Source organism: Ambystoma mexicanum, chromosome 2p (assembly GCF_040938575.1).
Source record: "Ambystoma mexicanum isolate Mex_15411 chromosome 2p, UKY_AmexF1_1, whole genome shotgun sequence".
Classification (NCBI taxonomy): Eukaryota; Metazoa; Chordata; class Amphibia; order Caudata; family Ambystomatidae; genus Ambystoma; species Ambystoma mexicanum.
The window spans coordinates 506,167,938-506,192,530 of record NC_090923.1 but is presented as its reverse complement, the minus strand read 5'-3'; positions in this window follow the sequence as shown (position 1 = coordinate 506,192,530).

Genomic DNA, 24,593 nt, shown 5'->3' with positions numbered 1-24,593 from the left:
AGCTGGATACGGTAAGCATCACGTTGCAAGCTGCAAAGTAACGCGAAGCGTGTTGTCTTGCTCGGGTGTGGTGTAAATAGCCCCAACAAAATAGTCCAGGTAAAATAGTCCCTAGGTTACCACACCCAAAACACTAGACCGCATAGCTTGGTTCTTAGGAACCAAGCTATGTGGATGCCTCCATGTTGGCTGACAATACAATAAAGTAGTTCCCAAGCACATTGTTTTTCATGGTGTATGAGTCTGGCGCCATAGCCGCCAGGACTGGCCCCATGAGGGCTTTTGGAGAGGATGCCAGGCTCTAGAGGCCCGAGTCCTGACTCCACCTGGCCAATGGGTTTGTCAGAGGGGCTTTTGGGCGAGGGTCGTTACAGCACTCCCCCCCTAAGGCCTCTCCCATGGTGTTCCTTCTGTCGGGCCCAGGTTTGGTTGGGAGGTTCCGATGGAAGGATGGGAGGATGGAATTTCCTGATTAGACGTGGTGCGTGGATATTCTCACTGGGCTCCCAGGATCTATCTTGTGGTCCAAATCCTTTCCAATCGACAAGATAATATTGCTTGGTCCTAGAGTATTTAGAGTCCAAGATATCTTTAACTTCGAATTCTGGTTCTCCGTCAACAAGTATGGGTTTAGGTGGTGTCCCAATCCGAGTGCCGGGTTGCATTGGTTTCAGGAGGGACACATGGAATACCGGGTGGATGTGTAAATTAGGTGGTAAATCCAGTTTCACGGCTGCTGGGTTGATAATTGCCTTAATGGTATAGGGTCCTAAGAATCTGGGATGAAAGGTCCGGGTTACCTTGATGGGTACGAATTTAGCGACTAACCAAACTTTGGGCCTCATTACGACCCTGGCGGTAAGGGGTTTACGCCAGCGTTAGCTGCGCCGACCCCTTACCGCCAATTACGAGGTCCCCTAGCGCCATGGTGCTTTTAACACCTGCTTTTAGCAGGTGTTAAAATCCATGGCGCTAAGGGACCATGGAGTTATATTACGCCACCGTAATTTACGGTGGCGTAATTAACGCCTTCCCCACTCCCATTATGCCCTATGGGGCAAAAATGGGAATGGGGAAGGGTAAATGGGGATTGGGGACTTACCGCCCCGCCAAGGTCGGAATGGGGCGGTAAGTCCGCCAACCACCATGGCGTAAACGTAGTTTACGCCATGGTGGTAAAGTCACGGCCCAGGCGGTAACTTACCGCCTGGGTCGTAATGAGGCCCTTTGTCTCCTACTTGATAATCAGGGGTCTTTTTCCGGTGTTGGTCGGCAAATCTCTTTTGTTTTTCTTTGGCATGAATAAGGTGTTCCTTTGCCCTTTTGAAAGCCTGAGTAATGGTTGAGTGTAGAGTCTTTACCGCTGGCATTTCCGAGCTGGCTGGAAGGTCTAGTTCAGAGGTACGTGGATGTCTGCCATAAAGGGTATAGAAGGGCGTTTGTCCCGTGCTTGAATGCAAATAATTATTATATGCATATTCGGCTATCCATAGTAGGTCATTCCACTTCCTTTGTTCATGGTGCAGCATGCACCGTAAATATTGCTCAAGTGACTGATTGGTTCTCTCGGTTTGGCCGTCCGTTTGGGGATGGTGACTGGTAGATAGCCGAACGTCGATCTGCGCCATTGCACAACATTTCTTCCAGAAGTTTGAAACAAACTGGCTGCCTCGATCAGAGACCGGAACCGAAGGGAAGCCATGTAGCTTAACCACACCCTCCAGGAACACTTTTGCTAAAGTGGTTCCATCTGGGAAGCCTTTGAGAGGAATAAAATGGGTCATCTTCGAGAATAAGTCCACAACTACAAGGATGGTGTTGAACCCTTGGCTTGGAGGTAGATCAGTGATGAAGTCAAGGGAAAAAGTGTGCCATGGAACTGGAGGAATGTCCAATGGTTGTAGGAGACCAGATGGTTTTTGTTTCTGTGATTTATTTTGTGCGCAGACACCGCAGGACTGAATATACTGAATGATGTCCTTATGCCAGGTAGGCCACCAAAAGTTCTCTTTCACCTTAGCTAGGGTTTTGGCGATCCCAGGAGGCCCTTCTATCAGTGAATCATGATAGTTTGAAATAATATGCTGTTTTAATTCCTTCTTGGGTACATGTAGGCAATCCCTAAAAAAGGGTAGATGGTCCTTGATGGTATATTGTTCTCCTTGAGTTTGCCATGCGAGGTAGGCATCAGGATTCATTGTCTGTTGGATTTCTTTTCGTAGTTCTGCTTGTGTTAAGGCTGTCGTGATACCCAAGAGTTTGTCTTCAGGTATGATAGGTACTGGGTCTGGAGTTGTATCTACTATTTCATCTATGCCCATGCGAGATAAGGCATCCGCCTTTCCGTTTCTGACTCCTGGTCGGAATGTGAGTACATAATCATATTCGGCGAAGAAAAGGGCCCACCGTAATTGGCGCGAGGACTGGGCCTTGGCTGTTTTGAGATATTGCAGGTTTCAATGGTCTGTGATGACTGTAATGGTGTCTCTGGCCCCCAGAAGGTACTGCCTCCAGGCTTTAAAGGCCGATTTGATAGCCAGGAGTTCCTTGTCTGTGATAGCATAATTAATCTCTGGAGGTGAGAACTTTTTCGACCAGAAGGCCACAGGATGTAGCTGGCCGGTTTCCGGGTCTCTTTGTGAAAGGACAGCCCCCATTGCGAGACTGGACGCATCAGTTTCAACGACATAAGGGAGGTCTGGACGAGGATGTTGCATGGTTGGAGCAGCGGTAAACCTTTGTTTAAGTTCCTGAAAGGTTTCTTCTGCTTCTTCGGTCCAAGCAAACTTTTTTACTGTTTTTTTGTAATAGTACTGTGATTGGGTACACAACCTGAGAGAAGTCTGGGATGAACCGGCGGTAGAAGTTCGCAAAGCCCAGCATGCATTGTACCCCTTTCAGAGACGTCGGTGCAGGCCATTTCAGAATGGCATCTACCTTGTGCACATCCATTCTGATGCCTCCTGGAGTAAGGATAAAACCAGGAAATTCTACTTCGGTGACGTGAAAAAAGCATTTTTCAAGCTTTGCAAATAAGCAATGTTGATGGAGCTTGGTGAGGACTGAACGAACGTGCCTGACATGATCTTGTTCCGAGGCTGAGTATACTAAGATGTCGTCTATGTACACTAAGGCGCACACATCAATTAACTCCCTTAAGACGTCATTCATGAAATATTGGAATGCCGCAGGAGTGTTGCATAACCCGAAGGGTATGACTTGATATTCAAACAAGCCGTACTTAGTACGGAAGGCGGTTTTCCATTCATCTCCTTTTCTGACTCGGACCAGGTGGTACGCTCCTCGAAGGTCCAATTTGGTATAAATCTGGGCATCTTTAACTTGGTCTAACATCTCAGGGATAAGTCGCAAGGGGTAGTGGTTCTTCACGGTGATCTGGTTCAATGCGCGGTAGTCAATACAGGTTCTCAAGTCTCCTTCCTTTTTGGTACGAAGAACAAAGGACTGTCTGCGGGGGACTTGGAAGGACGGATAAATCCGTTTGCAAGATACTGGTCTAAATAGGATTTCAAATGAAGGTTTTCTGGTTCTGTGAGAGCATAGATCCTGCTGCAAGGGATTTGTGCACCAGGAACGAGGTTGATCTGACAGTCATAGGGCCTGTGCGGCGGCAATGTATTGGCTTGGTCCTTTCGGAAAACATCCTGGAAATCATGGTATTCACTTGGCAAGGTATTAGTTGCTCCCAAGTTTGATACTGTCGCTCCGGGAGTCATGGGAATACAGACGTCGGGTTTCTCCTCTTGGTAATAGCAGGCAGGGGAGCAGTTATCGGGGAAGGTTAATTTTCGTGCCCGCCAGTCTATCAAAGGGTTGTGAGCAACCAACCATGGCATCCCTAGTATTAGCCTGAACTGAGGTGCCTTGATGAGATCGAATGAAATAGACTCCCGATGTCTGTCCTGGCACAGCAACGTTATCCTGACTGTGCACTGGGTTACTGGTCCGGAAGCGATTTCTGTCCCATCCACGGTGGTTACCTTGTCCATAGTTGGCTTAGAACACAAAGGAAGCCCCATCTCTGCTGTCAGTTCTTGATCAATATAATTTCTAACTGCTCCGCTATCGATGTATGCTTCAATGGCATGCATTCTTGACGACTGTTGGTGGTTAATTAAGATCACTGGTATGGCAAAGTGCGAGGTCAGCAAATCTTTCTTCTCACTCAACAAACTGACCTCTATGTTTGTCGAGCTTGGTAGTTTTCCGATTCCTTAGCTTCATCATTCTCTGTGGCCCCGACTGTTCTTCTTGGGGGTTTTACTGGACAGTCCTTCAGGAAATGTCCTAGTTTCCCACAATACAAACAAAGCTGTTGTTGTCTTCTTTTGCCGCGCTCTTGTTTTGTTAATGGAGGCCGTATCCCTCCAATCTGCATGGGTTCTACAGCATTTTCAGGTACACTGGGTGTGTTTTCCCTTGGTCGAACATACACAGTCCAAGGGTCTGTCTTAGACCGGTCTGCCTTTCGGTCCTGCAACCGGTGGTCTAGCTGCACGACCAGATTTATGAATTCTGCACAGTCTCTGGGTGGATCAACCACCTGGGCTAAGACGTCCTTTAATTCGCCTCGTAAGCCTCGATGGAATAACATGGTTCTTTTGTTTTCTGGCCACCTAGCTTCGGCACCCAGTCTGTTGAAGGTAGCAATGTACGTTAACAAGTCCTGATTCCCCTGTCGGAGGGACAAGAGTTCATTGTCTACTGCTTGTTCCTGGGTATGGCGATCAAAAAGATTTTCCATTTCTCTCTGGAACCCCCCAAAGTCATGTAATAGAGGATTGTCATGGGTTACCAACGGCACCGACCAATCTGCTGCACTACCACTCAGGTATGATAAGACAAAAGCTACCTGAGGTTGGTCGTTTGGAAATGCTCCACACCTACAAAGAAAATGAAGGCAGCACTGATTGATGAATGCAGCATACTTCCACGGGTCGCCTAAGAACCTTTCTGGTGGTGCCAGGGGCACTGTGCCAGGTAACGTGATCTGTACCGGAGTGGGTGGTATGGCGGGGTTTTGCATCGTTGGATTGCTTCCAGGTAGAGGCATCTGTCCTGCCTGTGATTGCAAGTATTGCCTGCTAATCTGTTCAGTGCTTTCTTTGGTCACTATTAGGTCTCTCCGGAGGGCATTAGTCTCTTGTCGGGCAGAATGAACCTCAGCACGAAGCTCTCCTAGTAATTGGGCCAATTGGTCCATTTCTGATGTCTTCATAGCGCCCAGGTGGATTTGTTATGGTAGTCTTCACGTTCTGTTATGCTCACCTGGTATCCACAGGGACGCCACCCAGCCGGGTTACTCGCTGGTATGCTTCTCAACTTTGCCCTGATGTGGTCTGCGGGGAAGGTTCTGCCTGAAAATACAGGAGGACTATGTTCAAGACTGACCGACTGGGGTAAGTATCCTCCCTCCACCCCGTGTGATTTCAGTCCCTCTGGTGCCCTCTCCTCACCTTGTGGTAGAATTAGGCGTGCTCTCCTTCCTGCCTTCTTTGTAGGGGCGTGTTGTCTTTCAAGGGCGAGTGCGGTCCAGTTACTTCACTGACGCCGGCCCGTTTCATATTGTTCAGGTAGGTCTTATTGCTGTTCTTTAGTTTTGTTGCTATCCTGCATGCCTTTCTTTGTTTAAAATGTCTCTTTTTTTCTCTGTTAGGTACGCAGAGCTTCAGCACGGCGAACTGGCTTGGTTGAGCCCCGCTGGTAAATGATGGCGCATTAAGAGCGCTATGATGTGGTAAGTAAGCGCTATGCGCAGCGCTGCGAAGTCTTGCCTTTGCTAACCTGTGTTTTCCTTCCTTGTAGGTCGCGGTGTTCTTCAGCGTGAGTGGAATGTCCGCAGTGGTGCCAGGTGAGAGGCGACCAGCCAGGTAAGCCTTTTGAGCAGTTCGTAATTTGTAAATGTTTCTACTGCTTTCTTTAATGTTGCCTCTATCTTCCTCTTTCAGGTCGTTCTGTCCAGGAGGCGTGCAGATTCGAGGAAGCTGGTCTCAGTAGCTACGAGTGTTTAAAAAATAAGACTGCAGATATGATGCTGCTGCTAATGATGTTCCTTTTGTCTCCTTGCAGGTTCTGCTTCTCCGAGGTTCGAGGGAATAGCTGGACACGGTGAGCGTCACGTTGCAAGCTTAAAAGTAACGCAAAGCGTATTGTCTTGCTCCGGTTTGGTTTAAATAGCCCCAACAAAATAGTCCAGGTAAAGTAGTCCTTAGGTTACCACACCCAAAACACTAGACCGCATAGCTTCGTTCTTAGGAACCAAGCTATGTGGATGCCTCCATGTTGGCTGACAATACAATAAAGTAGTTCCCAAGCACATTGTTTTTCATGGTGTATGAGCCTGGCGCCGTAGACACCAGGACTGGCCCCATGAGGGCTTTTGAAGAGGATGCCAGGCTCTAGAGGCCAGAGTCCTGACTCTACCTGGCCAATGGGTTTGCCAGAGGGGGTTTTGGGTGAGGGTCGTGACAGTGCTGATTAATGGAGTAGATACTCTATCTCTTAGGGATAGTGGGTGCAGTTGGACTGTAGTGGATTCTACCTTGGTAGACCCAGAGGAAGTTGCCAGAGCTACTCTGATGCCTACTAAGTTGGCTGACGGCTCACCTCTCATGTTCCCAGTAATACCTGTAAATCTTACTATCAATGGTACAGCAGTCAGGATTCCAGTGAGCATTCAGAGGAGTGTCCCAGGAAAGGTCTTGTTGGCTCACGATCTCAGAGCTTTAGGGCTTGTGGGAGATACTGCTGACAGACCCTGAACAAGGTCTCAAACGAGGGCAGCACTGGCCAAGACCAATGCCCTGCCCAAGCCAAAGGGGAAACCCAAGGCTAAAGGAGTCAAAAAACCAAGAAGAGGGAAAGAGAATATTCCCCCTAACTCGCCTACCACTGAGGTGGAGGTAGTTGGTCAATCACCCGGACCTGACGAGGAGGTGGTGATGCCTGAAGTATTTGACCCCAATGACCATCCTGAACTAAACAATTTGTTAGTAGAAGGTGGTCCTGACAGGGAAGAATTGAGCAAAGGCCAACGTGAGTGCCCATCTCTAGAAGGCCTAAGGAGACAGGCCTGCTCCCAGCTTGAGGGTGAACCTCCTGGGAAGCATCGGATTTATTGGGAAGGTGGGCTCCTGTATAGTGAGCCTACAGAGTCTACAGAAGGAGACCATAGGAGGTTGGTGGTGCCCCTTGCTGTAAGACCCTTCCTCCTGCAGCTGGCACATAAAGTGTCCCTTGCTGGTCACCTTGGTATTAAGAGGACCAAGCAAAGGTTATCCATGCACTTCTACTGGCCCAAGATGGGGGTGCAAGTAGAAAGTCACTGCAGGAGTTGTGCCTCCTGCCAGTTATCTGGTAAGAGTGGCTCAACAATCCAAGCTCCATTGGTACCACTTCCAGTTGTGGGGGTACCATTTGAGAGGGTAGGGATCGACATTGTTGGTCCCCTTGACCCCCAAACATCCTCAGGCAATAGGTTTATCCTGGTGCTGGTCGACCACGACACCAGGTATCCTGAGGTCATCCCATTGACAATTGTGACTGCCAAGTCAGTTGCAAAAGCTTTACTTGGCATCTTTACTAGGGTTGGCTTCCATAAAGAAGTTGTGTCTGACAGAGGCAGCAACTTTATGTCTAAGTATATGCAGGCTATGTGGAAGGAATGTGAGGTCACCTATAAGTTTTCTTCCGCATACCACCCTCAGACCAATGGTCTGGTGGAACGGTTTAACAGGACCTTCAAAAGTATGATTGGGGCTCTGGAAGAACCTCAAAGAAGAAAACGGGATCTTCTTTTACCATGCTTACTGTTTGCCTACAGATAGGTACCACAAGAGGGTGTTGGCTTCAGCCCCTTTGAACTTCTGTTTGGTCACCCTGTGCGGGGACCCTTAGCCATAGTCAAGGAGGGATGGGAGATGCCCACTCCCCCTATTGCTACCAACATAGTACACTATGTGTTAGGGCTCAGAAAAAGGATGGTACTCCTGATGGGTCCGGCTAGCTCTGGTGAAACATTGGTATGACCAGAAAGCTTCCCTCATCAACTTCACACCTGGTCAGCAAGTCCTGATCATGAATCCCATAAGACCTAGAGCTTTACAGGATAAGTGGTCAGGCCCTTACACAGTGGTGGGTGAGGTCTACTATTTAGTGGACCTTGGAAGGCCTGGACAGGTTCCAAAAGTGTTCCATGTAAATAGGCTGAAGGCTTTCATCCCAAGAGTTGAAATCACAGCACTGCTATTGGCGTCAGATGTCGAGGAAGAGGAGTCTGAACCTCTACCCGACCTTTTTCAAAGCAGTCCTTCAGATAGCTCCTTTGAGGGTGCCCGAGTGGCCCCTCACCTGACTTCTGATCAGCAGGCATAGGTGAAAAGTTTGCTTAGCTAATTTTCCCCCCTGTTTTCACAGTCCCCTGGTTCGACACCTTGGTGCAAACATAACATAGACACAGGAGACAGTGTACCTACCAAAAGTAGGGGATACAGAATGTCAGACAAAGTACGGTCTTACATTAAGACAGAGGTCAACAAAATGTTGGATCCTGGGGTGATTGAACCCTCTAGTAGTCCTTGGTCCAGCCCTGTGGTTTTGGTTCCAAAAGCAGTTACTTCTGAATTGAGGTTCTGTGTGGATTACAGGGCTCTGAATGCTGTCACCAAGACAGATGCACAACATTGCCTCGAACAGATGAGCTGGTGGATACCTTGGGTGCCTTCAAGTACCTCAGCATGTTTGACCTCAAAGCAGGCTATTGGCAAATAGCCCTTGCAGAACATGCCAAGGAGAAGACAGCGTTCTCCACTCCAGAGAGTCTTTATCAGTTCAGGGTAATGCCGTTTTGGGTTGAAGAATGCTCCTGCCACTTTCCAGAGGCTTGTGAATCATGTGTCAAATGGGTTGGATGAATTCTGTCTTGCATATCTGGATGATATAGCTGTTTTCAGTGCCACCTGGGAAGACCATGTGAAACACCTTGGGATTGTGTTACAGGCTCTTCAGAAAGCACACTTGACCATAAAGGCCAGTAAATGCCAGATTGGACAAGGCTCAGTGGTTTACCTTGGACATGAAGTAGGTGGAGGGAGGATACACCCAGTAAAGTACAAACAGTACAAGACTAGCCTACCCCCATTACACAGACCCAAGTGAGAGCCTTTTTAGGACTCACTGGGTATTACAGAAATTTCATGGCAGACTATGGCACCATAGATTCCCCTTTGACTGCTCTCACCACTCCGAAGAAACCCAAGAAGGTAACTTGGACTGAAGAGTGTGAGAAGGCCTTCGATGGCTTAAAAGACTCCTTGTGCCAGGCCCCTGTTGTCAGGGCCCCCGATTACCAAAGACCTTTTATTGTGCAGACAGATGCCTCTGACACTGGGATAGGAGCTGTACTATCACAAGTAGATGAGAAGGGTAAGGAACACCCTATTGGCTTCATTAGCCGCCAGCTTAAGGACAGAGAGCTCAGATGGTCCACAGTAGAGAAAGAATGTTTCTCTGTTGTGTGGGCCCTACGGAAGCTGAGGCCTTACCTCTATGCGACCCACTTCACTTTGCAAACTGACCATAAGCCCTTAAAGTGGCTAATGCACATGAAGGGAGAGAATCCAAAGTTGCTTAGGTGGTCCATAAATCTGCAAAGCTTTGACTTCACTATTGAGCATAGGCCAGGTGTCCAACATAGCAATGCTGATGGGTTGTCCAGAATGTTTAACTGACCTGAACAAGAAACTCATCCAGGGGTGGATTAGTTCCCCCTGTCCGTAGTCTGGGAGGGGCGAGTGTTAGGAAAGATTTCATATTTGAATCTAATTTTCCCTCCATGTGGCAACCCCCAAACTTTTTGCTGCTGTTTTACACCCTGATCTAAGCTTTGCCAGAGAAGAGCAGCCCTCCGCCGCACTCCTCTGGGCTATCGCTCAATTCTTATGGGGAAACTGACATGCCCTTAAGACAGTCTGTACTGGGAGACTTCGTTTCCCTTAGTCCTTTCCTCATGTTGCAGCTTTTGTGCAACATGTAACAAGAGTGCAATGTAAATTACTTTACCGCACTTTTGGGTCTCTAGTCATTCCAAAGGCCCTAGAAACTCTCGCTGGACTTATCATGAACTGTGCAGGTGTGTCACGGACAGGACTGGTGGCAGCTATCGTTTATCTTATGTTTTGAACCCTTTTTTGCCATGTTATCCGCGCTTACCACATTTGGCACAAATAGGTGACCTGGCTCTCAAAATGGCCATGCCACAAGGTTCTTTGTCCTGTCCTTTGGCCATCTTGTCCCTTCATCTTCCCCAGGTCGAGCCGACCCGGGTCAGTCCTTATTTGGTCATGCACTTTCCTGCGAAACTCAACGCTTTTGCGGGCTTCTGCATGCCTTGTGTGTGTGCCTCCAGGATGTGGTCTGTTCCCAATACACATCCTGGGTGCCAGAGAGTCTGGAGTGTCCTGAATGCCTGGGTCTGTGATTGGTCCACATCTGTTACGCTCACCTAGCTCCCACAGGGGCGTCGGTCGGACCCGGACAGCTCCGGTCTCCACCCACGTGATGTGTAGTGCAGCGATGACTGACTGGATCTACCCTCCTAATCTTGTCTGCTTAACCCGTAGAAATATTCTCCTGCAAATGGAGAGATGGATTTAGCCACTTGTGGATTCAAGTGATGGCACCCCCACAGTCCTCCCCAACTAATCACCTCCGAAATGCCCTCTCAGCAATCTCACCTTAAATTCTTGAAAGATGAGCTCTCCATCCTGCGTGGATTTGCAGGGGCGCGTCGATTCCAGTTACTTCAATGGTTTGAAGGCTCGGGAGAGTTCCGGAGAGTATTGACTCTGAGGTTCCTGGTGAGGACCAGTAAGTATTAAGTTCATAGAGTTCAATATGTCCGATGTTCACTCTTGTTCCCCCCTTCCTTTCTTGTCTTGCAGCTGGCTCGTGAAAAGATGCTCTTGTGGCAGCTGGTGGCGCTCAGGTAAGAGTCTGTATTACCCGGCATTGTCCGGTAAATGTTGCACATGGAAAACGTGTTGTTTTGTCTCTCTTTACAGATGCGGCACGTGAAAATATGGAGAGTCACAAAAGGATGCCTCCGGTGGTAAATCAGGTAGGTCTATGGTGGTAAGAATTATATTTATTGGTTCCCTCGGCCTTGTGGTTTTCTTTTGTCTCCTAGGTGCCGAAGTTCGGCGAAGAAATGATGGACGCTGTGAAGACTGGTGAGTATGGCGCGGCGCTGCAGCTGGAGGTGCGGCGCGTGCAGAAATGATGTTCTTTACAGGTCCGGAGACGAGATGGATCCAAAATCAGGTGTGGAATAGAAATAAGTTTGTTTTCTAACCTTGTCCCTTTCTTTCCTCTTTGTTTTAGGAGCTCCGGATTCGAGGCGGGCGTGGCAGAAGACTGGATGCAGGCTGCAGGCACGGTGAGCGTTACGCTGCTGGATGCAGAATAACGCGAAGCGTGTGTTGCTGGTCGGGCATGGTTTAAATAGCCTCAAAAGTAGTCCCAGGTAAGAAGTCCCTAGAACCACACCCAAGTAAAAAATAGTCCCCGTAGAAAAATAGTCCCTATCAGGCTTCATGTTGGATTGGAGTCATTTGCAGCATGGTCTGCCTGAGGTAAGTAATGTAGTAGGCCCCAGGACTGATTTCTACTATGAGCCTGGCGGCTAAGGCGCCAGGATTGAACCCAGATAGCCCCTAGCCGGGGCTGCTGAGGTTTTACTAAATGTCTAGATGCCTGCTCCCGGGGCTGATGGGCTTGGTCCGGATGCCTGGGGTAGGCATCATGACAGCACTCCCCCCCCCAAGGCCCCTCCTAAAGTTGTTCTTCCCCTGGGCCCTGGTTTGCCTGGGAAGTTCCGATGGAATCTTTTCACCAACCGAGGTGCATGGACGTGGTCACTAGGTTCCCATGACCTTTCTTTTGGTCCGTAGCCCTTCCAATCGATTAAATAAAAAAGTTTTGATTTAACCATCTTGGAGTCCAGGATATTTTTTACATCAAATTCAGGTTCTCCATCTATCAATCGGGTGGTTTGGTTAATCTTGTTCCTGGTTGAACTGGTTTTAAAAGTGAAACATGAAAGACAGGATGAATGCGCATATTAGAGGGTGATTCCAATTTGACGGCTACCCGGTTGATAATGGCCTTAATAGTGTAAGGTCCCAAATATCTAGGGTTAAAAGTCCGAGTTCCCTTCAGAGGTATGTGTTTTGTAGCCAGCCAAACTTGATCCCCAATCTGGTATTGTGGAGTTTCACTTCTATGTTGATCAGCATTTTTCTTTTATTTCTCTTTTGCTTGTTTCAAATGTTCTGTTGTCTCTTTAAAGGCTTCTGTAATAGTAGAATGCAAATGACTAACTGCAGGCATTTCTAAATGCTGAGGCAAATCTAGTTCTGAGGTTCAGGGTGATGTCCATATATGATATAAAAGGGGCTTTGTCCGGTTCCTGAATGTACAGAGTTATTGTATGCATACTCGGAAATCCATAAAATATCTTTCCAATTACTTTCGGTCTAGTGTAGCATGCAATGTAGGTACTGTTCAAGGGTCTGTTTGGTCCTCTCCGTCTGACCATCGGTCTGGGGATGGTGACTGGTTGATAACCTCACGTCGATTTGCGCCAGTTGACAACATTTCTTCCAAAAATGTGAAATGAATTGACTACCTCGGTCAGAGACCAATACGGAAGGAAATCTGTGTATTCGAACAATGTTTTCGAGGAACTCCTTGGCCAGAATTGAAGCAGAAGGTAATCCCTTTAGAGGAATACAGTGGGCCATCTTGGAAAAAAGATCCACAATAACTAGAATGGTGTTAAATCCATTACATGGAGGTAGATCTGTAATAAAGTCTAAAGATAAGGTGTGCCATGGTGCAGGTGGAATATCCAAAGGTTGTAAAAGGCCAGCTGGTTTTTTCTTCTGACTTTTGTTTTGGGCGCAAATGCCACAAGACATTACAAATGACTTTACGTCTTTTCGCCAGGTGGGCCACCAGAATTGTCTCTTAATTTTAGCTTCAGTTATGCAATAGCTGGGTGTCCTTCCATCAGGGTGTCATGATAATTGGAGATGACTAGTTCTTGTAGTTCCTTGTGTGGTAGAAATAGTCGCCCTTGATAATAAGGTAGGTCATTGATGACTGAGTAGTCCGAGCCTTTCTTCACCCAGTCCTGCAGGGCTGTTGGATCGAAGAGTTGTTGGATCTTTACTTGAATATCCTCTAGTGTCTGTAGCGTGGTTATGCCAAGAATTCTTTGTTCTGAAATTATAGGCACCGGTTCCGAATTTGCATATGCTTCTCCCATCCCTATTCGGGAAAAGGCATCTGACTTGCCATTTTTACAACCTGGTCGATAAGTGATCACGAAATCGAACTCGGCAAAGAACAATGCCCATCGAAGTTGACGCGACGATTGGGCCTTGGCTGTTTTTAAATACTGCAAGTTCCGGTGATCAGTGATTACCATAATGGTATGCCTGGCACCGAGAAGATAATGCCGCTAAGCCTTGAAGGCGGATTTGATGGCTAATAATTCTTTATCGTTAACCGCATAGTTTAACTCGGGTGCCGAGAACTTTCTGTACCAAAATGCTACTGGGTGAAGTTGACCGGTTTCAGGATCCTTCTGGGACAGGACAGCTCCCATGGCTAAACTGGATGCATCAGTTTCAACTATGTATGGAAGTTCGGGGCGTGGATGCTTTAAGACAGGTGCAGACGTGAATTTCGCTTTTAGCTCTTGGAAGGCCTTTTCAGCTTCTTCGGTCCACAAGAAGCATTTGTTTTTTCACAAAAGTGCTGAGATAGGGTGTACAACATGTGAGAAATCCGAAATGAATCTGCGGTAGAAATTAGCAAATCCGAGCATGCTTTGTACCCCTTTAACTGAACTGGGTGATGGCCACTTGAGGATTGCATCCACCTTTCGAGAGTCCATTCGGACTCCTTTCGGAGTCTGGATAAATCCAAGGATTTCAACTTCCGTAGCATGAAAAACACATTTTTCCAATTTTGCATATAACTTGTGCTGGCGTAGTTTCTCAAGGACTGCACAAACGTGCTTCCCATGGTCTGATTCTGAAGAGGAGTACACTAGAATATCGTCTATGTATACAACAACACAGACGTCAATGAGTTCACGAAGGACATTGTTCATAAAATACTGGAAGGCTGCTGGTGCATTGCACAACCCGAAGGGCATCACCTGGTATTCGAATAACCGTACTTAGTGCGAAAAGCAGTCTTCCATTCGTCGCCTTTCTTTACATGTACCAGATGATATGCCCCTCAGAGATCTAATTTAGTGTAGATGCAAGCGTCCTTTACTTGGCCTAGTAATTCGGGGATCAGAGGCAATGGGTATCGGTTCTTAACCGTGATCTGATATAATGCGCGGTAGTCTATGCACGTTCTGAGGTCACCTTCCTATTTGAGCACAAAGAACAAAGCTGAAGATGCAGGGGACTTGGATGGACGAATGAAGCCATTAGCAAGGTATTGGTCCAAGTATTGTCGTAGGTGAAGGTTTTCGGGTTCCGTAAGGGCGTAGATCCTACTACATGGAGGTTGTGCACCGGGTATGATCTGATATAATGCGCGGTAGTCTATGCACGTTCTGAGGTCACCTTCCTATTTGAGCACAAAGAACAAAGCTGAAGATGCAGGGGACTTGGATGGACGAATGAAGCCATTAGCAAGGTATTGGTCCAAGTATTGTCGTAGGTGAAGGTTTTCGGGTTCCGTAAGGGTGTAGATCCTACTACATGGAGGTTGTGCAGCGGGTATGAGATCGATTTGACAATCGTATGATCTGTGAGGTGGTAGGGTGTTTGCCTGTTCCTTTTGGAAAACATCCTGGAATTCTTGATATTCCTGAGGTAATTGCATGACTGGAGTAGCGACTGTGGCCAGGCCTTGGTTCAAGGGTTTTTTCGGGTAACAAGTATGTGCACAATCCAGGAAGGTTATTCTCTTCTCTCACCAATCAATACAAGGATTATGTGTTCCCAACCAAGGTATCCCCAGTATTATTTGGAACTGCAGGGCTTTGATTAAATCAAACACAATAATCTCTCGATGCCCATCCTGACCCAATAGTGTCATCTCTGCAGTGGAATGAGTTACAGTCCCAGAGGCAATTTCAGTTCCATCGACTGTGGTGATGACATCCGAAGTGGTCTTTTTGCAGAGAGATAGATTCATCCTATAAGCCAACTCGTGGTCCACATAGTTTCCTATGGCCCCGCTATCAATGTATGCCCTCACTGCGTGCATACGTGATGGCTGCCTTGGATCTATAAGGACCATTGGTATGATGAAGTGCGAGGTCTGAGTATCCTTCTTCAAGCTCGGTAAGCAGACCTCTACGTTTGTCGGGTGTGGTTGTTTCCCGAATGAGGCTCTGTTTGATTTTTATCAGCAACTCCGACTACTCTTTTAGATGTTTTTATAGGGCAATCCCATAGAAAATGTCCTGAGGCCCCACAGTACAGACACAATTGCATCTGCCGTCTTCTTTCTCTTTCCTTTTGAGTTAAGGGTCCCTTGACCCCCCCGATCTGCATTGGTTCTGATACATCTGTTCCTTTGAGTGTAACATTGGGTTTAACCAATACCCGATTCTCGAACTTAGCTCGATTCTGAAGTCGGTGGTCTAACTGGACAACTAAGTCTATATATTCTGCACAAGCCTGATGTGGGTTCACAACTTGGGCCAAAATGTCTGATTTCACCCCGAAGTCCACGATGAAATAATGTAATTCGTTTTACCTCTGGCCATCCGGTTTCCACCACTAACCTATTGAAAGTGGCGATATAGGTTAGTAGATCCTGGTTACCTTGTCGTAATGATAAAAGTTCATTATCCAGGGCCTGTCCCTGTGAATGTCTGGCAAATAGTCTTTCCATGCTCAATTGAAAACCTTGAAAATCCCGAAGAAGAGGGTCATCCTGGTTAACTAACAGAATTGACTAATCCGCTGTGCTGCCACTAAGATATGATAGTACAAAGGCTACTTTGGTTTGGTCGTTCAGAAAAGCTCCAGGTCTGCATAAAAAGTGCAAGCGGCATTGGTTCATAAACACGGCAAACATTTTTGGGTCCCCAGCAAAGCGCTCGGGTGGAGCTAAAGGAATGCTGCCTGGTAGAACCACTTGCACAGGATTACTCGATGAAACAGGAGTTGGATTCCCCCCGAATCCAGGTAATGGTGTTTGCCCAGCTTGGTTTTGCAGTAATTGTCTTGCAAGATCATCAGTGCGCTCCTTTGACACAATCAGTTCTCTCCTGAGGGCATTAGTCTCTTGGCGCGCGGAGTGCACTTCTGCCCTAAGTTCCCCTAACAATAGGGCTAGTTGGTCGGTTTCTTAGGTTTCCATAACGCCCGGGTGGGGATTTGTAGATAGGCTTTGCGTTCTGTTACGCTCACCTGGCTCCCACAGGGGCGTCGGTCGGACCCGGACAGCTGCGGTCTCCACCCACGTAATGCGTAGTGCAGTGATGACTAACTGGATCTGCCCTCCTAATCTTGTCTGCTTAACCCGTAGAAATATTCTCCTGCAAATTGAGAGATGGATCTAGCCACTTGTGGAATCAAGTAATGGCACCCCCACAGTCCTCCCCAACTAATCACCTCCGAATTGACCTCACAGCAATCTCACCTTATATTCTTGAAAGATGAGCTCTCCATCCTGCGTGGATTTGCAGGGGCGCGTCGATTCCAGTTACTTCACTAGTCTGAAGGCTCGGGAGAGTTCCGGAGAGTATTGACTCTGAGGTTCCTGGTGAGGACCAGTAAGTATTAAGTTCATAGAGTTCAATATGTCCGATGTTCACTCTTGTTCCCCCCTTCCTTTCTTGTCTTGTGGCAGCTGGTGGCGCTCAGGTAAGAGTCTGTATTACCCGGCACTGTCCGGTAAATGTTGCACGTGGAAAATGTGTTGTTTTGTCTCTCTTTACAGATGCGGCACGTGAAAATATGGAGAGTCACAAAAGGATGCCTCCGGTGGTAAATCAGGTAAGTCTATGGTGGTAATGATTATATTTATTGGTTCCCTCTGCTCACCTTGTGGTTTTCTTTTGTATCTTAGGTGCCGAAGTTCGGCGAAGAAATGATGGAGGCAGCGCCGACCCGAAGGATGCTCTGAAGACTGGTGAGTATAGCGTGGCGCTGCAGCTGGAGGTGCGGCGCGTGCAGAAATTATGTTCTTTACAGGTCCGGAGACGAGATGGATCCAGAATCAGGTGTGGAATGGAAATAAGTTCGTTTTCTAACCTTGTCCCTTTCTTTCCTCTTTGTTTTAGGAGCTCTGGATTCAAGGCGGGTGTGGCAGAAGACTGGATGCAGGCTGCAGGCACAGTGAGCGTTACGCTGCTGGATGCAGAATAACGCGAAGCGTGTGCTGCTGGTCGGGCGTGGTTTAAATAGCCTCAAAAGTAGTCCCAGGTAAGAAGTCCCTAGAACCACACCCGAGTAAAAAATAGTCCCTGTAGAAAAATAGTCCCTTCCAGGCTTCATGTTGGATTGAAGTCATTTGCAGCATGGTCTGCTTGAGGTAAGTAATGACTATGAGCCTGGCGCCTTAGGCGCCAGGACTGATTTCTACTAAGAGCCTGGCGCCAAAGGCGCCAGGACTGAACCCGGATAGCCCCTAGCCGGGGCGGCTGAGGTTTTACTAAATGTCTAGATGCCTGCTCCCGGGGCTGATGGGCTTGGTCCGGATGCCTGGGGGTAGGCATCATGACAACATATGGAGTGTTTGTGAGCAGATCTCCCATTGGGTCCTCTCCGTTTTGGCGCAAAGGGAACTTTGGATAAGAGGAGGCCGATAACACCACTACCATGTTGATCTCCTGAGTTCACACCGAACAAGGGATAAGGAGCCAAGTATCCTGCAACAAGAAGCTGAGTCGAGGAACCGCTGGTGACCCGCTGGAAGGTTTGGCACCCTGAGCCCACTGTCGTCCTGCGAGACCCCTCTGCACCTGATCGTCCTAGAAGGTCTGCGAAGGCGCTTCGACCCATTGGAATAGTGGGGCCAACTATTCCCGGCACCTTCATCAAACCCTGCAAGTAAGCCTCTTCGGAAGAGTCCCTGGACCAACCAGTGGGCTGCCCAGCTTACCCAGGACGTTTGCTCTGTCACCGCCGCCGTTTCGGGGAAGCCCTCGAAACTTGGCCTACTGCTAGCTCTGTGTCCGCGGCACCCTCACCTCGAATTTTGTACACTTGGCATTCCCAGGTCTGAAGTGAGACGAGTGCGCCCGGACCAGAGTAAATGCGGTTGCCGTGTCGCCCTGCTGTGGTAACAACCTGTGCACGTTCGTTGCATTTGTGACCCCCTCGACCCTGAATCCTGCTACCGCGGAATCTACACAGTGTCGAGACGCCCTGCTTGTCGCATCCGAACGTGCCAGCAAAGTGAACTGAACTGGTGAAGTCTGGGTCTGCCTGCGTCGGGGACCGGTGAGTAGTCCAGACCCCAACCGGTGGCCACTAGCGCAGGAACCCATTTCTTTTCTACCGCTGTTGCGAAATAGCGGATCCATCCCGCACTCTCACCCTGCCTCTACCCGTAAGTGGAGGTCTTGCTTGAGTAGTGGGGTCTTGTTCTTCATCGTTTCATCCACCTTCCTGAACTGTCAGAGACCCTTGAAGAGACCCTATTTTGTCCATTGGCACAAGCGCGTGCTTGTACTATTGAGCACAAGGCTCCTCTCTTCGTAGGGCTTGGACTGCCTCCTAGTTAGGTGTATTTCTGATGTCGAACTGGGTCTAACGATTACTTGCACTGCCTGTTTTCCTACCCATCTAGGTGGTCTACATATTTTGTGCTTCTAACTCCTTAGACCCCTCGGTCTTGTATATATATTGGGCCTCATTACAACCCTGGCGTTAAGGGGGTAACGGCGCCGTAAAAGGCTGCGGCGCCGTTAAACCCTTAACGCCAGATTCACACTTTAACGCCTGCTTTTTGCAGGCGTTAAAGTCCATCCCGCTAAGGGACCTTGGTTCTAATTTACGGTGCCGTAATTAGCGCCTTCCCCATTCCCATTGAGCCCTATGGGCTCATTTCTAGTGAATGGGGATTTACCGCCCCGCCCACCTTGGAATGGGGCGGTAAATCCGCCATCCACCATGGCGGAATCCGGCATGGACCATGGTGCTAATAGCAGCATGGTCCAACGCCAGGGTTGTAATGAGGCCCCTTGTATTGATTGTGATGCGTTGGTTTACTTTAGTATTATTGTGATTCTTTGCTATGGTCGATGTTACAAAGGCCTTTAATAAATGTGTCTATATTTTTAATATAACACCTGTCTCGAGTAATTTGTAAGTGTCCTTGCTTTGTGTGCTCATTGAGGTCTTTCAGTCACACTCACCCCTCTTGAGACTTTGGGCCTCATCACGACCCGTGTGGTAACCATGGTGCTAGTGGCTCCATGGTTGCCGCCGGTGTTTTACCGATTCCGCCATGGTGAATGGTGGAATTACCGCCCCATTCCAAGGTTGGCGGGGCGGTAATTCCCCATTCACCATTGGCCCTTCCCCATTCTCATTTTTTCCCCATAGGGCTCAATGGAAATGGGGATGGTGGTAGTTACGATACCGCAAATTGCGGTACCGTAATTACCTCCAAGGTCCCTTTGCAGGTCCAATCCTTAACGGCTGGTAAAACCAGCCGTTAAGGTAGGGACCCGCAAAGGGGCCTTGTAATTAGGCAGTAAGGGGTTAATGGTGCTGCCACCTTTTACGGCGCTGTTAACCCCTTACTGCCTGGGTCGTAATGAGGCCCTTAGTCTTGACCGCCGCCATCGCTACCCTGATTGGTCTGGCTTGTCCAGATGTTACCCTGTTCCAAGAAACTAGGCTGGCCTTCTGAACCTCTGCCCCTCCAGGTCAGAATTCAGAAATCCATCTTAACAAGGGGTAAAGTTCGATTGGAGCCCAGAAGCTGATCAGGCGTTCAACCAACTGAAAGAGGCGTTCGTCTCAGCCCCAGTGCTCAGACAGTCAGACCAAACACTACCTTTCATTGTAGAGACAGACGCCTCCCACGGAGCAATAAGTGCAGCTCTCTTGCAGAGGAAGGAAGATCACTTAGAACACCCAATTGCATACTATTCAAGAACTTTAAATCCGAGTGAAAGGAACTATTTGGTACTAGAAAAGGAACTTCTTGCTATCAGACAGGCCTGTGAGGAATGGAGGCATCTGCTACAGGGGGCCAGATATCCTTTTTGTGTACGTACCGATCACAGGAATCTGAGTGTTCTGCAACAAATGGAGTGCCGGAATTCACGTCATGCAAGATGGGTGTATTTCTTTTCTCAATTTGACTTCGAGCTCACCTATGTGCCAGGAAAAGACAATCACCTAGCAGATGCCCTTTCTCAGAGTTATGGAGAGGAATCGAGAATCAAATTGGGGGTGATGGATGCTCTACCTAGGTAATATGTGCTAGTTTACAGATATCAAACAGCATAACAGAAAATAACATACTAGTTGTGTCTTGAAATAAGAGACATTTTTAAGTGTTTTCATCATTGTTAACTTTTGACTCTGATTTCATAGATGGCAAGTGAAACGTGTTGACTATGTAGTCACAGACAAGAAGCAAGCATGCTTTCACCCTAAAGTAAATTGATGGGAAAATTCAGGAAAATCATTACTGAATTCATGGACTTGCCTGACAAACACTGCAGTAAGATCTTCTTGTATAGGTTGACATTCATGACAGCCACTTCTCTTTGGCAGTGGCCTTTTCCCTGTCCTTGCCCCTGTGTTGACACTGCTGGCGGGTGAATGCCTTATTTTGTTCAACCCACACTGCTGCTGTGGTAGCGTTGTTGTTTATTACAGTGGAAGAGCTGCTCCAATGTAATGCAGGAAGACTGAAGCTCTTTGGCATGACCAGCAGAAGCATTGAGCGTTGATTTCCTGCCTTCCAGCTCATGTCTAGCCATGGAAATAGATAACTAGCACTGTCCTACCCACCTGGGACATCAGGAGCATGAATAATAATGAACGGCCGAGAATTCAGAGACCCTGGCCAGTGAACCCTGCTGTTGCTTGCTGTGTGACTACCACTGACTGACAGTTCAAAAAATAAAGTTACAAAAAACCCCAGCATAATCAAACTGCGTCTGAGACAAACCATTCTGACTATTAAAAAAATATCCGTATGAATAGATCATGACAGAAATTGTGGTTTTAATGAAATGCCTGGGGTAGATGTGGTTTTACTAAACTCAAATAACGTTTCATGAACCAAAATGCCAATTGTCATTTGTATGTGGTGAAATAGAATTTTCCACACCCAGATGCATGTGGCTATCACAAAAAACAATGCATACCCAGATAGACATAGTGCCCTCCTGCTTCAGAACATCTAAACAGTGAAATCCTGCTCATCAGACTAGCTGAAGCAGGGCTAGAACATACTGCATCAAGATGGAATTATTATTATTTCTCTCAGGAAGTACCCATATGCTACTCTTCAAAACAAACCATCGGAAATTCATTGAATCATCTTGCATTAATCAGGCCATGCTCTACTCTTCAACATCTACATGGCTTTGTTATTCAACTTAATCAACAAATAAGGAATGATCTGTTACAACTCGACAAATTGAATTATGCATGGAGACTCAACAAATCTGGTGAAGATCTTAACCACGATCAACCCTTGTATGGCCAAGAACAGGAGAAAAAAGAACTAATGCACGTTGGATATAACTAAATGATCTGCCCAACCAAGAAACCATTTCTCTCCACTATCCCAGATGGGATTGGAACCTGCTCTCAGCCGAACAACACATTTAAACACCCATGGATTATCAGGAATAATTTAAGCTCTATGGAAACGCATATCAAAGCACTGTTCAGAAACAGCTTTTTCCATCTCACTCCTATCCAGAATGCCACGCTGTATCTGTCTTTTCAGCACACAACTCGAGCGATCCTCATGCTAGCTATCATGATTGGACTACAACAATAGACTCTATAGAGGCCTCACTCGTCTCTCTGAGTTGCCCTCAAAGATCACACAATTGTGCAGCAGGACTACTATAAAAACTGAATAGATGGGAGAACATATCCCTAGCCTGATCAACCCTGCACAGGCTTCCTACCAAAATCAGGATTCAGTTAAAAATACTCTGAACTGTCCATCGCATAACCCATGGCAGAAGCCCACATGTATTGTGAAGAAATGTACCCATCATGTCCATGGCAAGATATTATGATCAACTGCAGTTGCCCTAACGAGGGTTTGAGGGGTGTGAAAAACCCAAGGGCTTTTCCTCATCAACCCCCTTAGTATCCTCTTCTGGGGCAGCTAGGGAGGGGTTTTTCCTCTTGAGTCGGGACCCAGGGAATGGACCAGAGAGGGAGGCAGAGTCCCAAGGTGAGACATGGTGTCCCCCTTTCCTTAATACCTTCCTACCCGACATTCCCTCTACTGTCATATATTTGGCCATTTTGAACACCCTTGACATTCTTGCCCTAGTCATGAAGATCCACCTGAAATCTGCCTCCAAGCATAATACTTGGTACGACTCCGGACTTACAGCCCTGAAACGCAAGTGCAGAGCTGCAGCATGGAAGTGGCAAATCTCAGGCTCACCCTCTGACAAACTGGTCTGCCACCTGCTCCAAAGGCGATACAGACTCACCATTCTGAGGATCCAGAAGCACAGAAACTGCTCTTCTGAACACCTGTGAAGAACTGCTCCTATCGCTGGCCTCTAACTCTAAAGCTGTCCTCCTTCTACTCGATCTCTCCTCTGCTGTTGACACAGTAAACAACTCCATCCTTATAAAATGGCTCCATGATACCCTTGGTATCTCAGAGTGGGTACTGGACTAGTTGACCTCCTTCCTCACTGACCGTTTGCCCCTTGTCATTCTGGGCACCTTCTCCTCACCTACCTCCTTCTTTACCTGTGGTGTCCCCCAGGGCTCAAACCTCTGTCCATGGCTCTTTAACACTTACTTTGCTCAGCTGGCACTCCTAATTTCCTCCTTCTCCCCCAACTTCTAGTGTTATGCAGATGACGCACAACTCTTTTTCAAACTTCCTGCTGACCCTCTTGCATCTTCCATCACCTCGGACTGCCTTTCTGCCTGCAGTCCTGGTGCACATCCAACAATCTCTGCCTCAATGCCAGCAAGACAGAGATCCTTCCTATTGGGACCCCTGCTCCCCCTTCTTCCCCTCACTCTAGCCATCCTCTATGGCCTCCCCCCTTCATCTTAAGCAAGAAACCTTGGAGTTGTCTTCGACTCCTCTCTCTCCTTCCTCGCTCACACTCAGGATGTTGCCAAGAAGTCCCACTTTCAACTCTTCCTTCTCAAGGGAATTCTCCCTTTTCTCACTTTCTCCCAAAAGCTCAATGTTACCCAAGCCCTGGTTCTCTCTAGGCTGGACTATTGCAATAGCCTTCTCCTGAATCTACCCTGTTCCACCCTATGACCCCCTCCTGCTAATACAGAATAGGGCAGCACGATTTATCCTTGGCCTCAAACCCAGGGACAGCATTTCTCCTGCCCTAAAAACTCTTCACTGGCTCCCAGTTGCTGCATGGATTAAATTCAAATCCCTCTGCATCATCCACAAGGCTGTCTGGGGCCGGGAACCACGCTATCTGCAATTTTCTCTGACTAAATACTCTCCCTCTAGACCTCTATGCTCTTCGAGCACCAACTCTTTGTGTGTAAGGTGTTTCGCTAAACAGAGGCTGGAGGCCGATCTCTTTCTTCAGCTGGCTCCCTCTTATGGAACAGCTTCCCTCTTCCTCTCCATCTTGAGCAGGACCTCCTCAAATTACAAAACTGTCCTCAAGACTTTCCTCTTCACCTCCTCCCTCACCTCTTCCCTCCTTTGCTAATCTCACAGTCACTGTGATCGGTGACCAGGGCCATTATGTGTCCTCTAGGTCCTGGCCTTCCTCACCCAATTGCCTCAGACTCTGCCTACTCAAAGCACTTACCTCGGCACACACCTGCCTACGTCCTGTAGGCATGCACTCGCCTACATAAGGCAACTCCACACCGCATAGCACTTAATATACTAGGCACTTACTTCTGCTGCTCACCCACGAGTATGGACACTCCAGCACCTACCACCACTCCCACTTCCCCTCTTATTTCTGCACTGGCACGTTTCGAATACTCACAAGGCATAATAGGTTCGTCTTTATCGTCCACTGTATTTATTGCTTCAATCTTATGTTCCCTCCCTGTTGCCTTGTGGGCGCTTTGAAACAGAATTGACTTACTGTATAAGTGCCTAACAAATGCACAATAAATAAATAAATACATCATTATACATCCTATACCGTCACCCCCTCCCCAATTCCCACTGGTACGAAGATCAAAGGGAGGCATAGGAGAACCAGAAACCGGAGAGTAAACACATCGCCCCATGTTTTACAACATCAATATTGTTCCCCTTCTCCTGATAGTATTTTTCCTCCTTTCCCTACAATCACACGGAAATTGTATTGTATTGTATTGCAATTTGTAAAGCGCACGGTCGCCCGGAGG